The sequence below is a fragment of the Coloeus monedula genome (assembly GCF_965178545.1).
Source record: "Coloeus monedula genome assembly, chromosome: 2".
Classification (NCBI taxonomy): domain Eukaryota; kingdom Metazoa; phylum Chordata; class Aves; order Passeriformes; family Corvidae; genus Coloeus; species Coloeus monedula.
In genome coordinates this window covers 13,794,146-13,816,458 of record NC_138782.1, presented here as the reverse complement: position 1 = coordinate 13,816,458, position 22,313 = coordinate 13,794,146, and positions in this window count along the sequence as shown.

Genomic DNA, 22,313 nt, shown 5'->3' with positions numbered 1-22,313 from the left:
TTACTTCCTGCGGCTCCCTGTGAGCGAGGAAGCACCACAAACCCTCGTTGTAAACGAGGCTTGGATTTTTGGGTGGAGTAAAAGTCTGCTCGTTTATTAAAAAGAAAACCCGGAGCGGAGACTCAGTGTAAGCCCAAGTCCCACTCGACAACCCAGAACAAAACAGTGCGAGGCGGAGGGCGTTCCCTCGGACTCAAGTTCCTCAGGAAGGCCCCCCCGGGGGCTGAGTCCCGGGGCAGTTTTTATAGTCTCTCTTGATGTTGTGATTGGTGCAGCTCAGATCCTCCCTCTGATGGCTCGTTGCTAGGGTCCTCATTGGTGTTCAGTTCCGTCAGTCTCTGGGGCATCGAGTGATTGGTTTGCCCCCCAACCAATAATTCCTCAAAATGTTTACATCATAATTATTAAGTCATCTTAAGAACATGCTAGAACATTTTCCTCTTTTCTATAGACCCATTACTTTCCCCCATTGGTGTCACCATCTAGCGGGCACATAGCAACATTACACCTGTAGAGTCACAATAACGATTAACTCCTTAACTGTATATCCCCAATCTTTTAATAAGCAACTTTTGAACTTCTTCTCAACAAAAAAAACCTTTTAACCATTTATTACAACTCCCACCTCTAAAACTTTGATCGGGCCTTTGCCCGCATCAACCATCTCACAGTTTAAACAGTTTTTCATTAGGCAGTGTCCTCATAATTCTTATAAATCTTTTGCAGCCTTTGGTATTTCTTATAAATCTCTTTCGCCTCTTCAGGGGCTTTCTTTCCTTCTTGATCCTCTTCCAGTTCATCCGCTTGCAGCACTCTAATTCTTGCAATTTTCTCCCGGTTTTGTGTCTGTAATTCCTGAATGAGGGGCATATTCTGCACAACAGAAGTTATAAGTCTAACAAAACAGGGGATTAAACACGGCAGGAATATGAAACCAGCAAACGAGAGTCCAACAATTATCAATGCCTTCTTCCACCACTCTCCGGTTAGTAGGCTGTCCCGCCAGTTAGACTTAAACAGCGGGGTCCACCTTTGTACAGGAACATGGGCCAATTTTCTGATGTTAGTAGTTATATTGGAGTCCTGTACCCCCATGATCCGTCCTGGGCCCAAGTTGCAGGACCATAGGTAGCTATGATCCGCTCAGGTGGCCACTCGTCCTCCCCCCACTTCTGGGTTCCCCCTATCTGGATGTCCCTTTTTCTCCGTGCCAACTCATCATACAGAGGAACCCCAAGACTTTGTCCCTCAATTCTTGGAAGTAGGAAAAAGGAAGGTCTAATTATGCCTAGGGTACAGCTTCTAGCCCAGTCTTTTTGGAGCATAACATAGGCCATTTTCCCACATAACCAGAAGAGTCCTTTTGGTGCTCGCCAATAATTATGAAATTTTACATTGTTTATGCCAATCTTACTCCAAAATTTTGAGATTTTTGGTTCATCTTGGAAGGGGTTGGGTTCCCTGGTAATACATTCATACAGGGAAGCTCACCCACATACGCTATGTATTTAGGACCTCTCCTCCACAGACATTCTTCTCCGATGACTCCTGACCTCAAGCTCCAAGTTTCTTCTTCCTCCCTCTCATCTGGTCCTGATGATTCCTTCTCCATTATCTTTAGGGTCTCCTGTGGGGTCAAAGCAATCCCCTCCCAAGGCCAAACCTCTGCCATCCGGGTTATCTCCACAAATCCAGCAATCAGTTATATTCCATTCGTGACTTATCTTCTCAACTAGATCTAGGAACAAGTTCTTTCCTTCCATCATTTGGATCTCAGGTCCCTTCTTAATTACCCCTTTTACCTCCTTTTCTCTAATCAAGTCTGGCTCCCATTTTCCTGCTTTTTCTTTTTGCTTTACCGGGTCTTTCTCAGAGCAGATCCATTTCTCTTTCATAGGGCATTCTCTCAGCAATTTCTGTTTAAAAGTCCCTACATTCTCAAAAAGCCAATAGGTTCGGCCATCCTCTATGCAAGTTTGCAGCTTTAAAAGTTGGCACAATTAGGGCTCGGATTCAAATGGGTTCTTAGGATGTCCGTCAGGGAGTCTCCCGCATACAAGGGGTAGTAACATTTTACTGTTACCCTCTTGTTGCGGTGACAATCTCCCTTTTGTGTCAACTTATTTTCTTTCCTTTTAGGGTCTGATTGCTAGGTGTGTGGGAGGATGCTCTATTCCTTCAGAGTTCTTTGGATCTGTAATGAGATGCATCAAACAAATTTTAAAAAAAGTTCTTTTAAATTCTTCAATAAATAACTATTTTAAACTTTAAACATTAACAAGTATTAATCATGCAATAAACAATTTCTAATTCTTAAAACTTATATCACTAAAACAGTTAATGAAGTATAAATCATCTTAAAAACTCCATCTTTGTCTGTCCTTTCATGGCTTCTTCTTTAGTGTCAGCTTGGTGATGGTCGAGTTAAGTACTGTCCACTCAGTTGGGGTTTGTACAGGTCCTTTCACCCTGGAGACATGAGTCCATCCTTTTTCTTCAGTTCTTATTGCTGTTGCTGTGGTCAGCAAAATTTGAAAAGGGCCTTCCCATTTCGGGGTCAATGGCTGATCTTTCCAAGTTTTAATTAATACCCAATCGCCAGGCTGGAATTTATGAATATCGAAATCAATGGGCATAGTTTGGGGAAGATACCCCTTTTCTCTCAGTTCTTTGAGAGTCTTTGCAACAGTTTGTACGTATTTCCTCACACTCTGTTCTCCCTTTTCATAAGTTCCAAGATAGCCTGGAGTAGTGAGAAAAGGTAGTCCAAACATCATTTCATAGGGCGAAACCCCTATGTCTGCTCTAGGTTTTGTTCGGATCCTCATTAGGGCCAGGGGAAGACATTTTACCCAGTTCATTTTAGTCTCTTCTACTAACTTTGTAAGGGCTACTTTCAGTGTTTGATTTACTCTTTCCACCCTTCCAGAGCTTTGTGGTCGTCATGGAGTATGTAATTTCCATGTGATGTTTAGGGCCTCAGCTAGTAGTTGTAACACTTGGGCTGTAAAATTAGGACCTCTATCTGAGTCTATAGTGTGTATTATACCATACCGAGGTATTATCTGCTCTAACAGGATCTTCCCAACTACTTCAGCTGTTGTTCTTGGTTGTAGGATGAGCCTCTACCCAATGGGTTAGGTGGTTGACTATGACTAGCAGATATTTAAATCTTTGCACCTGGGGCAACTCAGTGAAATCAACTTGAATACTCTGAAAGGGTCTTCTTGCTAATTCCCTTCCCCCAAGAGGCATTTTCCGCATCACTTTTCTATTCACTCGCTGACAAGTTATACAGTCCCGTGTTATCACTTTTGCAATTGTAAAAATTCCAACACACACATATGTCCTCAGAAAGTGGTCACACAATGCTTGCGTTCCCCAGTGTGTTGAGGAGTGTAACTCTTCTAACACTTTTCTAGCTAGGGCCTTGTTCAATACTTGTCTCCCATCTGGCATCCTCCACTCACCCTTCTCATTTTTGATTGCCCCATGCTTCTGGAATTCTTCTAGCTCTTTCTCTCTAACATGTGGGATGTCTCCATCTTTGCCCTTGTCTTCTAAACTTGCTATATGTAGGATGGTTCTTTCATCTCCTAAGGCTGCTTTCTTTGCTATCCGGTCGGCCAAATTATTTCCTTTCATCTCCAGGGAGTCTCCTCTTTGATGTCCTCTTACATGCACTACGGCTATCTCCACTGGGTCTCTTAAAGCTTCAAGTACCTCTTTTATTAAATTCTCATGCACTAACGTTTTTCTTTTTGAATTTACAAATCCTCTCTCTGTCCAGATTTTACCAAAAGCGTGTACCACTCCATATGCATATTTTGAGTCAGTAGAAATAGTTCCTTTTTGATAACTAAGCCACAGTAGTCCTCATAATAAAGCATAGAGTTCACAGCACTGTGCCGACCATTGTCTTGAAACATTTCCTTTTTCTATAATATTCATGTCTTTTCCATTTATCACTGCATACCCCGAAACTCGTTTTCCTTCTATTACTCTGGAAGAACCGTCCACAAAAAGGATCTCTCCTTCTGGTAAGGGGTGTTCCAATAAGTCAGATGCTCCCTGACTTTCGTTTGAAAGTCAATGGTTTTGATGCAGATATGCTCAAGTCCCCTGTCTGGTTCTCCATATAAAAATTGGGCAGGGTTTATTGCTCTGGTTGTGGTTAACTCTAAATTTTCCATATTATTCAGAATCAATTCATATTTTAAAAGCCTGCTGTCAGAGATCCATTGGCTAGCTTTTTTACTTGATATGGTTTTGTAGTGGTTTGGTCCAAAATACTCATTACTGTTTGTCTGCTGTGAGATAAGAATTAGGAGAAATGCAAAGCAGGCACCAAACTTGAAAGAATACAAAGAAGTTTATTAACAGACCTAAAAGAGGAAAAAAAAATTATACCACCTTCAGAACTCTCCTCCTCCCCCCACCTTCCTCCCTTCTCCCACTGACAATGTAAAAAAACAACCCTTAAGATGTTCAGTCTGTTTACCACTTCCATAATAACCTTGTTTAGTCCATTTAGAAAGAGAAGTCTCTTCTTGCTCATGCTAGGAAAACATTATCACAACGAGACAGACGCCCACTTCCAAATATCATTCAGTCCATTTAGGAAGAGGAGTCTCTCTGCCTGCGTGTGAGTCCTTTCCCCCGACTTGCAGCTTTTCCCACAACTGCTTTCGAGGGTCCACTCTTGAAGTTTTTTGGGGTACAATTTTAAGGTTGAGCTGTTCAGAAACAAAAACAGAGGCCCTTCTCCTTCCCTGGGAGCAAAGGGTCTTCATCATCTTCACCTTTAGAACTATCTCTGGGAGCATCTCTAGGGACTGAAGTTTTCTCCTTTCCCATTTGGAGCAAAAGTCCTCATCTGGTTCATCTCTCCCTGTCCAAACTTCTCATGAAATTACAGCTGCGTCAGCATCTGCCTATCTCAGTGCAGGTGCTTTTGCTTACGAGTTGAACACTCCACCCCCCATATCTTCATGAAATTACAACAGGATACTCTGATATATCATAGCTTCACAACAGAATTTCAGCTTTAAGCATCTCCTCTCTCTCTTCCCTCAGGTTTCAGCTCTTCACAGCAGTAAAAGGGTTAATCTCACCTCGGCCTTGCAGCTTTGCAGCTGGAATGTTGAATTTTTCTTATCGCAGTGGAGAGGGGGGAGAGCCGAGCTGCTCCGGCTGCCCACGGCAAGGCAGTAGGGGGGGTTCCACGGCTGGAACAGGTCCATGGCTCCAGGATGGCCGTGGCCCAGCCTGGCCTGGCCCAAGCAGGGCCTGGCCGGGCCCACTGGCCCCCACACGGGGCCCGCAGCCACCTGTGCCAGCGCCAGAAACGAGAGAGAGCTTGGGGGGGGGAGTTTGCCCATTCTTAAATGTGGATCACAGAGGTGGTCACAACTTTAAGTGGCTTAGAGAATTGTCCATATTCAAACTGGCCAGCTGATAGGTTCTATCAGTTCCCAGAGGAAACTGTAAGCACCCCTTAGCAAGGACGTCCCTTCCGGGACTATGCTTGCTAACCTATGACAGGTTTTCAAATCATGTGGAGTGTACACTCTAATCTTGTTACCAAAAGTTAACTTATATCCCTCCTCCACCAGAGTTACTGTGGCCGCAACAGCCTGGAGACAGGTTGGCCATCCCCTTATCACTGGGTCTAATAACTTTGACACATAAGCAATAGGTTGTTTTACTCCACACACCACTCCTGTTCAAGCGCTCCATAAGCCACTCCTTCTTCAACATTCACAAGTAATTCAAATAACCTGTCTAAATCAGGCAAACTCAACACTGGAGCAGTTATCAGTTTCTCTTTCAGTTCTTCCAACCTGTTATTATCTTTCTCATCCCAGGTTAAGGGTTCTTGCTCTACTAATTTGTCATACAAGAGTTTCACTAGTTTGGTATGTCCCTCTATCCATAATTTACAGTACCCAATCAACCCTAACAATTTTCTCACATCAGTTTTTGGTTTTGGTGCTGGCAATGACAATATTCCTTGTATTCTACTTGAGTCTAGTTTCTTGTAGCCATGCCCAATTAAATGATCCAAATACTTCACCTCTGATTCTCCAAGTTGCAACTTCCTTTTTGATACTTTCAAACCCTTTTCTGCTAGAAAATTTAGTAATTTAATTGTCGTTTCCTGGACCTCTTCTTTTTGTTCCCCTGAGACCAACAAGTCATCCACATACTGTAATATCTGTACTTGTCCAATTGGTAAAAATTCTCGCATCAGTTCTTCCAAAGCCTGACCAAATAAATTTGGGGATTCTGTGAATCCCTGAGGTAGTCGAGTCCGTTGTAGTTGTTGTTTCCTCCCTGTAGTCTCATCATGCCATTCAAAGGCAAACCACCCTCTGCTCTCTTTTTCAAGTGGGCACGCCCAAAAGGCATCTTTCAGATCGATTACACTGAACCGTGCATGTCGTGATGATATTTTATTTAATAAGGTATATGGGTTAGTGACAACTGGATAATGTGCCATGGTTTGTTTGTTCACCTCCCTCAAGTCTTGTACCAGGCGGTAGGTCCCGTCTGGCTTCTTAACTGGCAAAATTGGGGTGTTGTGGGGGGACATGCATGGCTCAAGTATACCACCTAAAATTAATTCCTTAATTACAGGGGCCAATCCCTGTTTTCCTTCAGCTGATATATGGTATTGTTTAACCCTTATGGGTGGTATATTCGGCTTCATCTTTATTTCAATGGGTGGGATGTCTAGCAATCCATGCCCTCCTCCTTCTGCCCACACTTCAGGGTTAATAGTCTCCTCCTCATCTTCTGTTAGCACCATTATTTTAGCCACCATTCTGCCTTCCTCAGGGACTACCCCTATCCCCAGCTGTAATTGCAGGTCCCGGCCTAGTAAATTGCATCCCAATTTTGGCATGTATAATAAATCTACACAACTTTCTCGGGAATTACCTTTTACTTGTACTTGTTCAATCATGGCCACATCAAATGGGTCATTCTTAGCTCCCTTAACCTTACATTTTCTATCACTTACAACCCTCTGGAAGTTTTGATAGATATGATCTGTCTGCTCCAGTATCAACAAGAAACTCATATTCTTTGCTCTGGGGGCCAACTTCTAGATTTACCAAGGGCTCTGTGTGATTTTCAAAACCTTCGCCCAGAGCAAAGAGCCCCTGACACCCCTAATCATTTTCCTTTAGAATCTTTTCCAATGTATCCTGTTCTCTTGCAATTGCTTCATCCAGACTTCTTCTCTTGGCAGTTTCTCTTTGTGTGTCCCTCTTCACCACAATAATAGCATATGATTTTGTCCCAGTTCTGTTTTCTCTGCCTGTACATCTTTTCCTTCTCCTCCCCATCTCCTTTGGAATCTCCCCTTCCAAACCCAGTGCTTTCTCTAGCTATCACTACCATGATCTTCGCCTTAGTTTTTGTCTTCTCCTCCTCTCTTCTCAAGTATACCTTCTGCGCCTCCCTCAACAATTCATTCAAACTCTTTTCCTGCCAGTCATCCATCTTCTCTAATTTCCTTCTAATATCTGTCCACGCCTTGGTGACAAACTGGATCTTCACTAATACTGGCCCTTCTGGGCTATCTGGATCCACACTAGAATATAACTGAAAATTCCTTTTTAACCTTTCCAACCAAGCACTCGGGGTCTCATCCTTTTCCCGCTGGCTATCAAAAGCCAGCCTGGCATTGTTTGTCCTGGGCACAGCCACTTGTACACCTTTTACTATGAGTGCCCTATAATCTCTCATATTTCTCCTTCCTAGCTCATCATTTGGGTCCCAGTCTGGTTGCACATGCAGCATTTTCTCCTCCCCCCAAAGTCCATTCTCGCTCCCAGATCCGCATGCCAGCTGCCCTGATTAGTTGGATTTCTTCTGGGGAAAAGAGTATACCCATGATAGAATTCAACTCTTCCCATGTGTAAATGCTAGGACCCAAGAACTGGTCAACTTGATTAGATATACCTAGTGGATCCTCCAGCAAACTTTTTAACTCTTTCTTAAAATTCCTCACCTCAGAAGCTGTCAGCGGTGCATTAACAAACCCAGTTCCTCCTCTAGCACCTCCCATGGGCACTTCTCTCAAGGGGAATAATCGGGCCACTGTCTCTCTTTGAGGCACACCCTTCTGGTTTTGAAGCCTAGTATTGTAACCATGGTGTTTTACCATCTCATCTAGGCCCTTCTTCATCTCTGATTCCTTCCTCCCCTCCCCGCCCCCCCCCACAGCTGCAACTTTGCACTGTACTCCCTTCAGCAGGGACATTATGTATCGAGGAGAAACTAAAGGGTGTAGTTTGAGATGTAGGAGGGACAAGAAGAGGTGTAGGCAGGTTCTGTGGTATGGCTGGGACATTAAGAATACTTAGCTGGGGTACAGGAGAAATTGGCTCAGGGGTTGGGGAAGCAGATGGAGCAGATGGGGTCTGGGGTGATGGAATAGGGTGCAGCAGAGGGGATTGAGACGTGTGGAGCAGGTAGTGGAGGGGGTGGGAGAGACACTGGCTGAGCAGGGGGAAGCACCAGAGGAGTAGGAGGGTGAGCCACAGGTAGAGTGGGTGGAGAAAGGGGTGGAAGACAGTCAAGAGGGTCCCATCTTTTTGAACTACTTTTCTCTCCTGCTTCCTGTGTTTCTTTCTCAACTCTTTCCTTCTCTTTTGATACTTTGTACACTCTTACTTTCTTATCCCGGATCTCATTTTCAAGCCAGCAGGCTGCATATAATATCTCTTCCTCATTTTGGGTCTCTTTTAAGTTAACATGTCTGTTTAAGGCCCTGCACATCCACTTTTCTTTGGATCCGTACCAGGGACAATAAACAGGCCCTTCCTGAATCACTTCCTTTGACCAAATTTCAACGCTATAATTAATCATTTTAATTCTGTCCAACTTCTTTAAATTTTTATCCAAATCCCAGTTTTCGAGCATTTCTCCCAATGGGCTTTCAGGAGGAATATCTTTTAAGTCAGTTTTGTCCTTCTTTATCTTTTTGTTCTTTCCCGCGCACTGGCCCATGATTTTTGATAATATTTATAGAGTGTACCTAAGTATCAACAGAGGAGGGTTTTTTTTAAATTAAAAAAAAGAATTAGTTGAAATCTAAATTAATACACAACACACAAATCTACTAATATCTAAATGAATTCACAAAACTAAGATGAGCTACCACAAATTCTAAGAAACCAGGCAGAGCTATGAGAGAACAGATGGGGTTTTGGTAAAAGGAATGAAGGTCACAAAAAAAAATAACAGTCAACAGAGGAGGTTCTTAAAAGCAATGACTGTAATTACAACTGCCCGTGGGAAAATCTACCGACCGTGGGAAATCCGACCGGAGACCTCAGAAACTACAATTAATATGGCGACCCAGCTGGAAACTGGATGAACCCTATCAGGCTCTTCCAGCCCGTCTAGGACCCAATTACAGACTCCACCCCTCGCCGGAGCGGGGGGGACCCTCCCTCCTCCGGGGAGTTCTCTCAAAAATTAAGATGGCGCCTGCCAGACGCCACTGAACACCCCTCCTCTGCAGCCTAGATCTTAAAATGGCCGAGACACCGAAAATTTCTCAAAAAGTAAAATGGCGTTCGCCAGACTCCACTAGACACCTCTCCTCTTTGCCTGGTAGGCAGTCTGGGGACTATTGGACCCTCCTCACCCCAGAACCTCACCTGTCAGGCTCACCGCAGCAACCACGCAATTAAAATAATTTATAAGGCTCTTTTAACTTAATTAATATGCACCTAAAAAAATCTTCTGAATAACAAAAAAAGGACCAACAGAATACACTCAAGTAGTCTTGAGTTCTAACTTAAAACATAAATTGCCAACAGAAAACGCCACCAAAGAATAATCAGAACAATTTCTTTTATTGTAAAATGGTGCTCGTTAGCTGTAAGACACCTTTCACAGCCTTTCACCAAGCCCTGACCGCTCCAGTGAAGTTAACAACAACTCTGCGATTTAAAACCTTCTTATATTTAAAGAAATACATAAAATCCCAACATCATACTAGCAAGCTCACTCTTACACAAATACACAAACCTATCCACGTATAATACACTCCAAAACAAACAAAAGCACCTACACAAACTAAATATTCTACATTCATACACTCTCTCCTTAATAGATGACCTAAGGACTATTGGATAAATCTCACCTCAGGACCTCGCCTATTAAGCCTCCCGCAATCACGCGACCAAATCAATCTCTCTGCCCCCTAAAAAAAATTCATATATATATCACTGATATGAAGTTATAAAATAAGTATTTAGATAAAACAAACACTACTAACAGAATACACCCAAGTAGTCTTGGATTCCAAATTAAAAGATAAAATCACTTAGACATATATATAAAATAAGAATAAAACTTATCCCTATCCTGGCAGGTTCTAACACCCCCTCTCGCTCCTATTGAGTGAAGGAGCTTCTCACAAACAGTGGCCTCTCCTTGTCACCGTGCTGCGAGGAATTTTTCTCACTCCCTCAACGAATCCCAGCTTGAGGCGCCGTGAGAAACTCCCCCCCCGCTACGAACCTCACTTGGGGTTCCTAGCTCGGGGGTCCTAATTCCCCTTGTGCTGGGCACCTTCCCCTCCTCCCCTGCCCGAAAGGAGGCAATCTCCTAACCGGTGGTTCCCCTTACTCTGAAAATCTCCGGTTAGGAGTCTTTCTTCCAGCCCACAAGGGTCCTAGTTCCCTAGCACAGACTCTCCGGGGTCTGCCCTAAGGAGCCCCCTCCTCCCAGGTGATCTTGGCTGATGGAATCGCTACTTCCCCATCTGGGACTCCTAGCGATTCCACCCCCGATCTGGCAATGACCAACCACCTCTAGTTGGAGCCTTCACGGGTACGGGGCGCCTAGAAGGAGGGTACTCCCCTGTCTCCCACCTTTAAGGGTCCCTAGGGGTACAACACTCACACGTTCTTCACTCGCTTCCCTCCTTTCCCGGCGGGGATCCTCGCGGAGAACCGGAACCGCGGTACTCGGAGGTCCTCACTCAGTCGCCACTTCACGCACACTCGTACCCCCTAATGCCTCACCCCACTTGCAGTACTGACCTTATCTGCGAGCCCCACTCCTCGGAGGGGAATCCTCCGGGTTGTCAGGCCCCTGATCTTCTCTCGGGACAGCCAACAGTCCTCCCGACGGTCACGAAGAAATCCGAAGTCCAGGCGGCAGAAAAAAAAAAATTTCTGGCGGATGAGTCTTCCCTGAACCTGTTCTTCTCCGGGACCGCCCAGGGGGTGTGGCTTATCCCGGACAAGTGCCCAGAAAGCTGTTATAAATGAGGCTTGGACTTTTTGGGTGGAGTAAAAGTCTGCTCGTTTATTAAAATGAAAACCCAGAGCGGAGACTCAGTGTAAGCCCAAGTCCCACTTGACAACCCAGAAAAAAACAAACAGTGCGAGGCGGAGGGCGTTCCCTCGGACTCAAGTTTCTCAGGAAGGCCCCCCCGGGGGCTGAGTCCCGGGGCAGTTTTTATAGTCTCTCTTGATGTTGTGATTGGTGCAGCTCAGATCCTCCCTCTGATGGCTCGTTGCTAGGGTCCTCATTGGTGTTCAGTTCCGTCAGTCTCTGGGGCATCGAGTGATTGGTTTGCCCCCCAACCAATAATTCCTCAAAATGTTTACATCATAATTATTAAGTCATCTTAAGAACATGCTAGAACATTTTCCTCTTCTCTATAAACCCATTACTTTCCCCCATTGGTGTCACCATCCAGTGGGCTTTTGGAACAATCTCTTTCCACCCGTCACCAGAAGATATTCTGACAAGAATGAAGAAGAAAGTAAGTGCTTGGTCGGAAAAATGTCTCCTTTGTGCAAGTATTGCCACTGCTGATATGAGATCAAACATACCTAATCTGACTTTATCTCATTCCTCTTCTGCCAAATCATTTTGCTCCTGGGAATGAACTGTTGATCCGCAGCCTGTTCATCTGCAGAGCACAAAGGAATTGATAGTGTTAGGGGAAGCGTGGGGTATTGGATATTTTGAATATCGGCCACAAACAGGGAAGGGAAAGAGGAGAAAATGGGTTTACATTTAAGCATAACCCCCCACCCCACTATCCCTACTCTGCCCCCAGTGACGCAATTAAGTGAGAACAGTGCTTCTGGAGATAACAGAGTCTTTGCAAAAGACACCAGAAGCAGTAGTGCCAAGAAAATTTCCAAATATACAAAAGTCCAGTCCCAGTCAATCCCAATTGCTACAATTACTGTCTGTCTTCTGGGAATACTGCCCTGCTGTCATGCCCTGTGGAGCTGGAAGAAGCTTGGTGAATTCAGCAGCATCCAGTGGAAAATCGTTTGTTTGCCTGGGGGTTTTTTAAATTCTTTTTACCTACGTTATAGAAGGGAGTGTGCCTTTGTGCAGCAACAGGGAGAGTGAGTGTGGAACCAAATCAACTTCCAGCACAATGGGCCAACCTCCAAAGAGTCCAAATTTTTCTGCAGCTTCCTTTAAGAGCATTAGTTCCCTACCAGTTTGCATTATTCCCATTTATGCTCAAGAGGAATGAATTTGGGATTTTAGACTGCTGCTCAAGTATGGTTATCTGTTATGGTAGCAGCCATAACCTGCCTTGGGCTATTGAAAACAAAGAGTTGGCATCACTGAACCTCTGGCCTGTTTCCTTCTGTAAGTTTGGAAATGTTTGCCCAAGCCTTGGTAGCAGTGATCCTGCTTATAAGTGGTGTTTTAAACAGGTAATTTCCTATTTTACATTCTAAAGATCCATGGGGTTTCTTTATGCCTTTGTAGGGGATGGAAACGCAGAAGGATGAACACCCATCTGTCGAGAAGCCTGTGAAGAAGAGGAGCGATGGCTCGAAGAAGCCCCAGGCCACATTGCCTTCTAGTAAACGGTACTGAGCACTTTAGTTAGATGTGACAAAGCACGTGGCAAGCTTTACATGTCTCTTCCTCAGGAAAATCTTTCTGGTGGAGATGACCTGTGCCAGACATTGTTTCCTTTCCCTACAAATGCTCTATCATAAAAAATGTCTCCTTCTGCATTACACTGAACACAACTTCTCTGGAAGGCTTTCCACAAAAAATGGGCGACAAAAAGACACCCATTGGTTGCAGCTCAGAAGATCCAGTGCAGTGGCAAGGACAGTGCTGTGGAGGCTGTGAGAGGGCCATGTCTCCGCTGCCTCACTTGGGACAAGTAAATTCAAGCAGGGATTTTTTCCTCTGAGAGCAGGCTTTTTCAGATGGGTGTTTTGATGAGAAGTCCCAGTCTAGAAGCAAGACGCCGTTGCCCAAAATAGCACTTCCCATGCATGTGGTTTGGCCTCCCTGAGTCATGGTTTTCTTACCCTCAGACAGTACCAAGATGAGTAGTAAGTAGCAAGCCAGTTCCTGAGCAACTTTGGTCAACAGGTGTCTCAATGTGGACGTTTTGTCTTGACATTCCTGTCCTTCATACTGTTTGCTTGATGGACAGCATGTTTGGTTTATTTCCCCCTGTGCTGCAATCAGCATTTGAGACAGGAATTTGGTCCTTGCTGTCTCTTCCTGCCAGTGGGAGAGCTACTTGTAGCTGTTGTCCTCTGATAACAGAGGGGATTTATTTAGCTCTCTCATGCTCAGCGCTGGCAGGAGAGTGACCACATGCCTCAGTAGCATAGTCAGGATCTTCCCATGCTCATGGAAGGGACAGGCTGATCCAAGAGAGTTGTTCCCAGTGGGTTTGTTAAGCTGTGGATCTAGTCCCTAGGGAAGCAATCATGTGAGCGTAGTGCTGGGATGTCTGGCTTCTGTTTTTATCCCTGTTACGGATTTTCTGGATCCTTCAGATATGCCCCTATCAATCTGTTCAGATGCATCTGAGCTACTTTTCCAGATTGTCATGCCTGCTGTAGAGCCACTTCTCCAGAGGGATGAGTTTCCTTATTATAAGACACACACCTCCCTCATGATGAGGCATTTAAACTTGGAAGTAGCGTCTCTCTTTCCTCACAAAGCAGTACGACATGTGTACCTGGGAAGCTGTCTGGAGATAAGTGAGATGCATCTCATCCTTGGTTTTCCTGAGTAAGCACTGGTGAGAATGTTGCTTGCAGATTGTCTCCTGTAATGACTGTCATGAGGTCTCCCGTTGTTTTCAGATCAGGATTTTCTAGCTTGAAATCACATCATTAGGAAACCTCCCCCAGATGTTCTGTTCACAATTAACTGAAGGTATGATCACCAACAGGTCCTCATTTGGTTTTATTCTCCAGGGTGAAGTCTACCTCTGATGGACGCCTCCTACGCCGCCCAAAAGCCCAGGTCACGTTACCTCCGGCTGTGGAAGAAACGGAGCCGCTCCAGAAGCTGTACAATCTCCTGGAAGCCAAGGAGTTTAAGACACGGATGGAAGGAGTGGCACTCCTCCTAGACCTGTGCAAAAGCAGCCCCCAGCTCGTCTCCACTAACAGTGTCCAAGTATGCAGGGTGTCTTCATTGTTCCTTTCCTTTAGCTCCTTTCCCAAGCCTGTAGCAGGAAAGTTAATTCAGTGTGTCTTGGCACTACATCCTGGCTGTGTGGGACAGGCTGGTGCCTCTTCCCCTGAAACATTTAATTCAGGTCCATGCTTCAGGACAAGTGATTTCAGTCCAGATGTATTTGTCTGGCAGGTGCCTATTGATGCTGTTCATCAGATGAGGACAGAGTTTTCTGCTGGTGTAACTTCTGCTGTCTCCTACTCCCACTTGGGTTAAGTGAAGGGAATCCAGCCACTGAAAGCGTGGCAATTATTCTCTAGACAAAAAAATGGGTTTGGATGGGGAAGAGAAGTATCAGGCTGGGCAGGTTTAAACCAATTTTTTTTAAAAGGATACTTCTGTAAACTCCGACTTGTCTTGCACAGGCACAACTCTGGTTACTCGTTTCCATCGGCATCCCTATTCCTCTTGGGAAAGACGATGCTCACCCTTCTTGGGGGGGTCTTTTTTCTCTTTGGAAAAGGAGGGAAATGGCTAGGGACAGATCTCTTCCTTCTCCTCCCAGTAGCTGCTTTTTCCCTTTGTCCAGAAAATGGTGTCTGATAATGTGGCTGTCAAGGGACTGAACCTGCTCTAATGAGAGCGGTACAGCACATTAAATTTCAGAAGTCTACCTGCTAGGTCGACAATTGGTCTGGATCCTGGAAGAGTTGATCAGAGCCCTGCACTTCTCCAGACACAAGTTCTGAGACAGATGGAACAAAACCTGGATCTCCTCCAGCCATAGTTTTGGCAAAATCATAACTGCCCTCAGAACTTGAGGCAATTGTGTAGAAAAAGGGGCATTGTAAATATCTGGTTCCATACTTCGAAAGCAAAGATACTGTTTTGCATCAATAAATGGGATTAATTTAATGACTGAAATGTGGAGAGAAACACCATAGGAACTATCCTGTCCCCACCCAAAGCTCTTCAAAATATATGAAAATCTTTCAACCAGCATGAGGTTGCGCAACCATTCCAGAGAGTGGCCCACAGGAAATTGTGCAAGCAAGTGCTGACCTGACAGGAAGGATCACTTTCATCTTTTACATTGCTGAGTGCTCACTTCTGCGTCCCTTCTTCAAACAAGGACATTTTAATCCAGCTTTCATGTTGTTTGTTCTCTTCACAGATTTTTGATTATTTTGTCCCGAGACTTGGTGATACGCACAAGAAAGTGAAGCAGAAGGCGCTGGACGTGCTGGCTGAAATCATAGGCATCCTGAAAGATGGCTTAAACCCGGTGATCATCTGTTTGGTTGAAGGAATAACAAACAACCTAAACTCAAAGGACCCCGGGGTTTATTCCGCAGCTGTGAAAGCGCTGGAAGAATCCATGGCTCACTTAGGTAAGGCTGAGCCCTGGCATGGACTCTCCTCAAGTGTGTCTCTGCCTCTGCGAGTCAAGAGAACGCTGAGTGCCTTGACAGCTGTTGTTGTCTGTGGAAACCTCCAGCTGACACCCACCAGAAGCTGTGCAGGTGCAGTCCTTACGCACCAGTCCCCCAACAGGCTTGAATGTGCATCCGCATTTCCCAAAAGTCCCAGGAGCCCTTGGCTCTGTGCTGCTTGTCTGAAGAGGAAGTGCTGGACTACAGCTTTGCTGGAATTCAGGGCCAAAGGGATTTTTGGAGTTTGCCTGGGCCCCATTTGACTTCCCAAATGAATAGCTTTGCTGTTGGCATGAAGGGACACTGGCGCATCAGAACCTCTGCTGAGCAGCCTCCTGGAAGGCTCCACATCATAGGCATTAGCTTCATTAGGACAGCAGGATCACTTCTTTACTGCATGGCTGCATGAAGATCATTTGGGACCTCCTTTTTGTATCTCATGCAGGAAAGGAGCTCTTAGTAATACCCTGCTACTGAAACCCACCCTGGGGTGTAGCTCTGTAGTGGTTCCCAATGAAGCAGATTGCCTGCTTGGTCACTGCCAGCCCTGTGACCCTGTGAGAGACCAAACTTCATCCCACACACGTTCTGTCTCCAGGAAAAGCTTGCCTTGGCTTATTAGAGTGGTTGGACTGGAGGCTTGCAGGCCAATGCAGGCAACAGCAAATTCAAACGAGACCCCCAAAACCGCAACAGATAGGCACAAGGAAAACTAAAATACATACGCCGGTCAAGTATTGGGAAATCAGTTCATTTTCCAGTCTCTCTGCCAAGATCTGATTTCACAGCTGTTACAGAAACCCACAGGATACTGAGGCACTGAGCAGTAATAGCTCTTGTATGAGTAACTTGGAGTTTTGTCCCTAGATCCACACAGGTAACCTGACAATTTAAAAACAGCTTATCCTTCAGGTGGCAATGGAGGTGTGCATTTTGGAGCCTTCTCACCCTTTTCCATAGGGGAGAGAGAAGATCACTTCTGCAAAGCTCTGGGATGCAAAACCTTTTCACTGCTTACGTGTGATTGAAGTCTTGAGGTCCCTGATGTGAAATGTTTAACATAGCTCCTGGTACAGCAGACAACTTTGGATTTAAAATGTGAAAGGAGAGCTTTTCTTTTGGAATTTGAAATCCTCCCAAGTAGGCTGGAAGGAAAGAAGAAAAGGATTCAAAAATTGGCAGAAATTTCCTTTCTTTTACAAAATGTAGTTGCCCCTGCCCCTTCCCTCCCCACTGTCCTTTCTCTTATGACCTCAGAAGAGAGAGCAGAAATGTGTGTTTCCCTTGTAGATAAAGTATCCCTGCTGAAAGAGTTCAGCCACCAAAGGAGTGAACTGAAGGGCCAAGCTCTGCTGGATGTCACGGAGCATCTCTCAGGTATGGCCTCCCCTTCTAAGGCAAGAGGTCTTCCGAGGCAGAATTTACAGGGAATGCCAGTGAATAGACACTAGAGTGGCTCCTCCAAATCAGGAGGTGCTGAGCTTGTCCCTCCTGCCCAATAGCCATGGAAGGTGTATTGGGCAGGTTTTCCCTGGCTGCTGCAGAGGTGTGCAGCATCTGAGATGGGGGCGGCGCTCGGCCTCAGGGCTGAGCTCTCACTGGGGCATCTCAGAAGCTGCCTCCAGGAAAGGGAGGGGCTAAAAGTTCCTAAGTTGGCTCCTCTCTTGGAAGCTCCGGGACAGCTCTGACCCTTTAGGGAAAATGGTGGCAAATGCTGTTTCAGGGGATTGGTTTGTTTTGTCCTCACAGAATTCTTGCTTTGCTCTTGGAAAGTTTTGAGGCGGAAGCCTGCAGTGCCTGGGGGTCACAGCTTAGGCCAAAACTCAGCACACATGTTAGAGGCACGGATTTTGTGCAAGGCAGCCTTTGGGGGCAGAGGGGCAGAAGCAGAGTGCTGAGGCTCCCTGCCTGTGCTGGGGAAGTGCCATTGGACTGAGCATTTCAGGGTGTGCAGTCAGGGTCTTCCTATGTCAGCGCTGCCCAAAATGCTCCAAATGCAGCTGGTAATTGATTGCTCAGAGGAGCTTGCTATGTCAGCAATAGCCAAGGGATGGGAAAATGATAATCTCAATATATACTAGAGAAGACAGTGTATAGCCTTGCTTTATTTATAGCCTTGCTTTATTTATAGCCTTGCTTTAGCTGGGTCTAAATCCACTGCTAATTAAGCCAGCATCTTTAAATGCAAAGGAGCAAAGCTTCAGGATTTGGGCACATTCTCTTTGTTGCTTTGCTCAGGCCTTTTGTGAGCACAGAATACATCGAGGCAGAAAACTGTAGACTACACAGGATCTTCTGGGTCCATTGTCCCCCAAACATGGTAAGAGGTGGCCCCATTGTAATGCTAAATAACAAACAGCAGCACAAATGACATGAAGAAAACATGGCAAAAGAGGAAGAGGAGAGGCGCTGTGAGGAAAGAATACCGTGAGACAGCTGCACTCTGACAACCTCTAGGCTAGCAGGTCTCACATTCTCGGCTTGTTTTTTTTAAAAATTATTTTATTTAAAACAAACAAAGAAAACACCTCAAAATAAAAGATATACTGTTGAAAATCTATTTTCAAAATTTAAAAGATAAAATGACAACACATTTATTCAAACCTACATCTACATGTCAGAACATATGTACATCTGTAACTACAAAGCCTAATATATAAATCCAAATCTTCAAACATTCTTCAGACAGGCAGAACCCTCTTCCTGAGCTTGAGGAAAGAGAGCTCTTCTGGACAGGAGGCAAGGGCTTTGTCGGTTACGGAACACAGGAAATGTCCAAGGAAAACTTCTTGGTAAGACTGTAGCCAGTCACGCCTGCAAAGTGGAGACACAAAATATAACAGAGGCCGCAATGCAAACCTAAAGCATCTGAAGCTACGTATTTAATGGGACAGACCACCTGGAAACTTCTAAAGAGCTGTACAGGGAAACACGCTCCTGCCAGCAGCCACTTGAGGCAGGCCAGGGAGACACCCTGACCCACTTGCACAGAGCCAGCACAGGAGCAGCCTGGCCTCTGGGCTGCCCTGGGACAGCAGGGAGCCCAGAGGCCTGTGCTTTCCAGGAATGGCTCAGCTGCACACGCACCCTCCTGCTCCTCTCGCGGCCCCACAGCTGAGCAGCCCTACAGCTACACGGGGCACTGGGAGCAGCACAGCTCATTGCAGGGGGCACATGCAGGGCAGAACTGTTCCCTGGCAATGTGCCCAGGCTCTCTAGGCTGGCACAAGAGCCTTCCTCCCGCCAGAGAGCGGCCCAGCTCCCGCCTTACCTCTTTGTGAGGCTGAGCCATGCTCAGCCTTCACCTTGTCCTCAATCGGAAGTTGCTTCAGGCACCCCATGCCACGACTAGGAAGGGGGGTGGAGAGAGCGGGGGCAGGTGCACACCCTTCCTTTGCGTTCTGTCATTTTTGGCACAGATAAGAAGTCACGTCCGGAGGTGTCCAACTCAGCACTTTGCCATCTCTCTGCAGGTCATCGAGCCTTCACCAGCCCAAAATGTCGGAGAGGTTTTCCCGCACATGCGGAGGCTGGCTGGCAGCGTGCTTCCTCAGCTTGGCGCCCATCACCTTGTAGAGGGCGCAGGCAAGCTTGGTGACCACAGTGCGGACATTGGCGCTTCGGACAGGCAGCGCCTTGTTCCCCAGGAAGGACCAGAGCACGGGCAGGGCGTAGCGCTGGACGACTTCGGGGCTCCTGGGATAAACCCATCCCACAAGCGCTGCCGGAAGAGAGACACAAACTTCTTAACCAGCAGCCTTAATGCAAACAAGGATCTACCTCTAGTTGTGATTTTGGGAGTCTCTCGGGCTAAGATCAGTGAAATAACAGTGAGAGCCCCATGATCCAGAAATGGGCAAAGCAGCTGAACATCCCCGAAACAGAACCACCAAGCCCTCAGGACTAATTTCTCCAGATCCGAGCCTTGTACCTGTGGCAGAATTCACACCTTTACTAAATCATTCCACAATCTGTTTCTGCATGAACAGAGACTGAAATGTCAAATTGCTGTTTATTTCCATTTAGAAGTTGTCTAAACCCATGCCAAAGATTTTGAAATGCACCATAGAGAGGCAGTTGAGAGATTTCTAATAAAAGGGATGATTCCATTTTTGTGACCTTTGATGTCAAGTGCCACAAGTCTAATCTGGCTCTTCCCTTTGCTTGGTGGCACACGGCAAAGGGCAGTATTAGACCACACTTGGAAACTCCAGCACCAGAGATGGCTGTTGCTTGACAGCTGGATTTGAAACATCAGTGACTAGCCAGTGTCTTTGGCAGAAGGCTTTTGTGGCTTCTAACAAACAGCTGTTTCAAACCTCAGGGTGTCTTAGGTAATTGGCCAGACCCCATTGCCATGGCATTGGAGCATCTCCAAACTTTAATGGCATTTCTCCTCACAATGTTAATGGCATTTTTTCTTACAATGTGTGCTGAAATAGTGGAATAGAGAGAGAAAAATGCTACAGAGGGGACGGAAATGTAACCAAAACACAAGTGTTCTCTCCCGCTGTCTCCGAAGCCTGCTCTCTGCTCATTTTCTGAACTGAACTGTATCAAACACAGACAAAAGTTTCCTACCAACAGGCTCCTTGCATGGCTGATTTGGCTGAGAGACCAAAACCTGATATGGTCTGGGGACCATTCTTATTTTCTGACCAGGCAAAATGTTATGTAGTCGCCATTTATTATTCTGTGGTGGAAGAGACTTCATTTTCTCTATGCTGTTAATCCACCAGCAGTCATCAACATTTAAACACCTCCTGAAAGTACCTCAAACCAATTCTGCTAAGCAGGAAAAGGCTTACGGTATCCATTTTAAAATGGGAGTTCATTTGAGCTTACATGCAATTAAAGACATCGGTCACTACGCAACTTGCGCAGAGAAAGAGCCGTCTGTTCCCACTAAATCTCAGAGGGAACATCTGCTCTTTCTAAAGAAGTCCTAATTCATGTTTAATTCCTTTATTTGAAAAAGAGATTAAAATAGCTGCAAAACTAAATTCCCTATTCCTGGAGATCTACTTTATTCAAATGCCCTTTAAAGGGCCTTTGACACTCCCAATCGCGGAAGGTGCCCATTTGAGATTCAGAATGAAGACACAAGGTGTATTAAACCTTGCATTTAAAGATGCTGGCATAATTAGCAGTGGATTTAGCCCCAGCTAAAGCAAGGCTATAAATAAAGCAAGGCTATACACTGTCTTCTCTAGCATATATTGAGATTATCATTTTCCCATCCCTTGGCTATTGCTGACATAGCAAGCTCCTCTGAGCAATCAATTATCAGCTGCATTTGGAGCATTTTGGGCAGCGCTGACATAGGAAGACCCTGACTGCACACCCTGAAGTGCTCAGTCCAATGGCACTTCCCCAGCACAGGCAGGGAGCCTCAGCACTCTGCTTCTGCCCCTCTGCCCCCAAAGGCTGCCTTGCACAAAATCCGTGCCTCTAACATGTGTGCTGAGTTTTGGCCTAAGCTGTGACCCCCAGGCACTGCAGGCTTCCGCCTCAAAACTTTCCAAGAGCAAAGCAAGAATTCTGTGAGGACAAAACAAACCGATCCCCCGAAACAGCATTTGCCACCATTTTCCCTAAAGGATCAGAGCTGTCCCGGAGCTTCCAAGAGAGGAGCCAGCTTGGGAACTTTTAGCCCCTCCCTTTCCTGGAGGCAGCTTCTGAGATGCTCCAGTGAGAGCTCAGCCCTGAGGCCGAGCGCCGCCCCCATCTCAGGTGCTGCACACCTCTGCAGCAGCCAGGGAAAACCTGCCCAATACACCTTCCATGGCTATTGGGCAGGAGGGACAAGCTCAGCACCTCCTGATTTGGAGGAGCCACTCTAGTGTCTATTCACTGGCATTCCCTGTAAATTCTGCCTCGGAAGACCTCTTGCCTTAGAAGGGGAGGCCATACCTGAGAGATGCTCCGTGACATCCAGCAGAGCTTGGCCCTTCAGTTCACTCCTTCGGTGGCTGAACTCTTTCAGCAGGGATACTTTATCTACAAGGGAAACACACATTTCTGCTCTCTCTTCTGAGGTCATAAGAGAAAGGACAGTGGGGAGGGAAGGGGCATTGGCAACTACATTTTGTAAAAGAAAGGAAATTCCTGCCGATTTTTGAATCCTTTTCTTCTTTCCTTCCAGCCTACTTGGGAGGATTTCAAATTCCAAAAGAAAAGCTCTCCTTTCACATTTTAAATCCAAAGTTGTCTGCTGTACCAGGAGCTATGTTAAACATTTCACATCAGGGACCTCAAGAGTTCAATCACACATAAGCAGTGAAAAGGTTTTGCATCCCAGAGCTTTGCAGAAGTGATCTTCTCTCTCCCCTATGGAAAAGGGTGAGAAGGCTCCAAAATGCACACCTCCATTGCCACCTGAAGGATAAGCTGTTTTTAAATTGTCAGGTTACCTGTGTGGATCTAGGGACA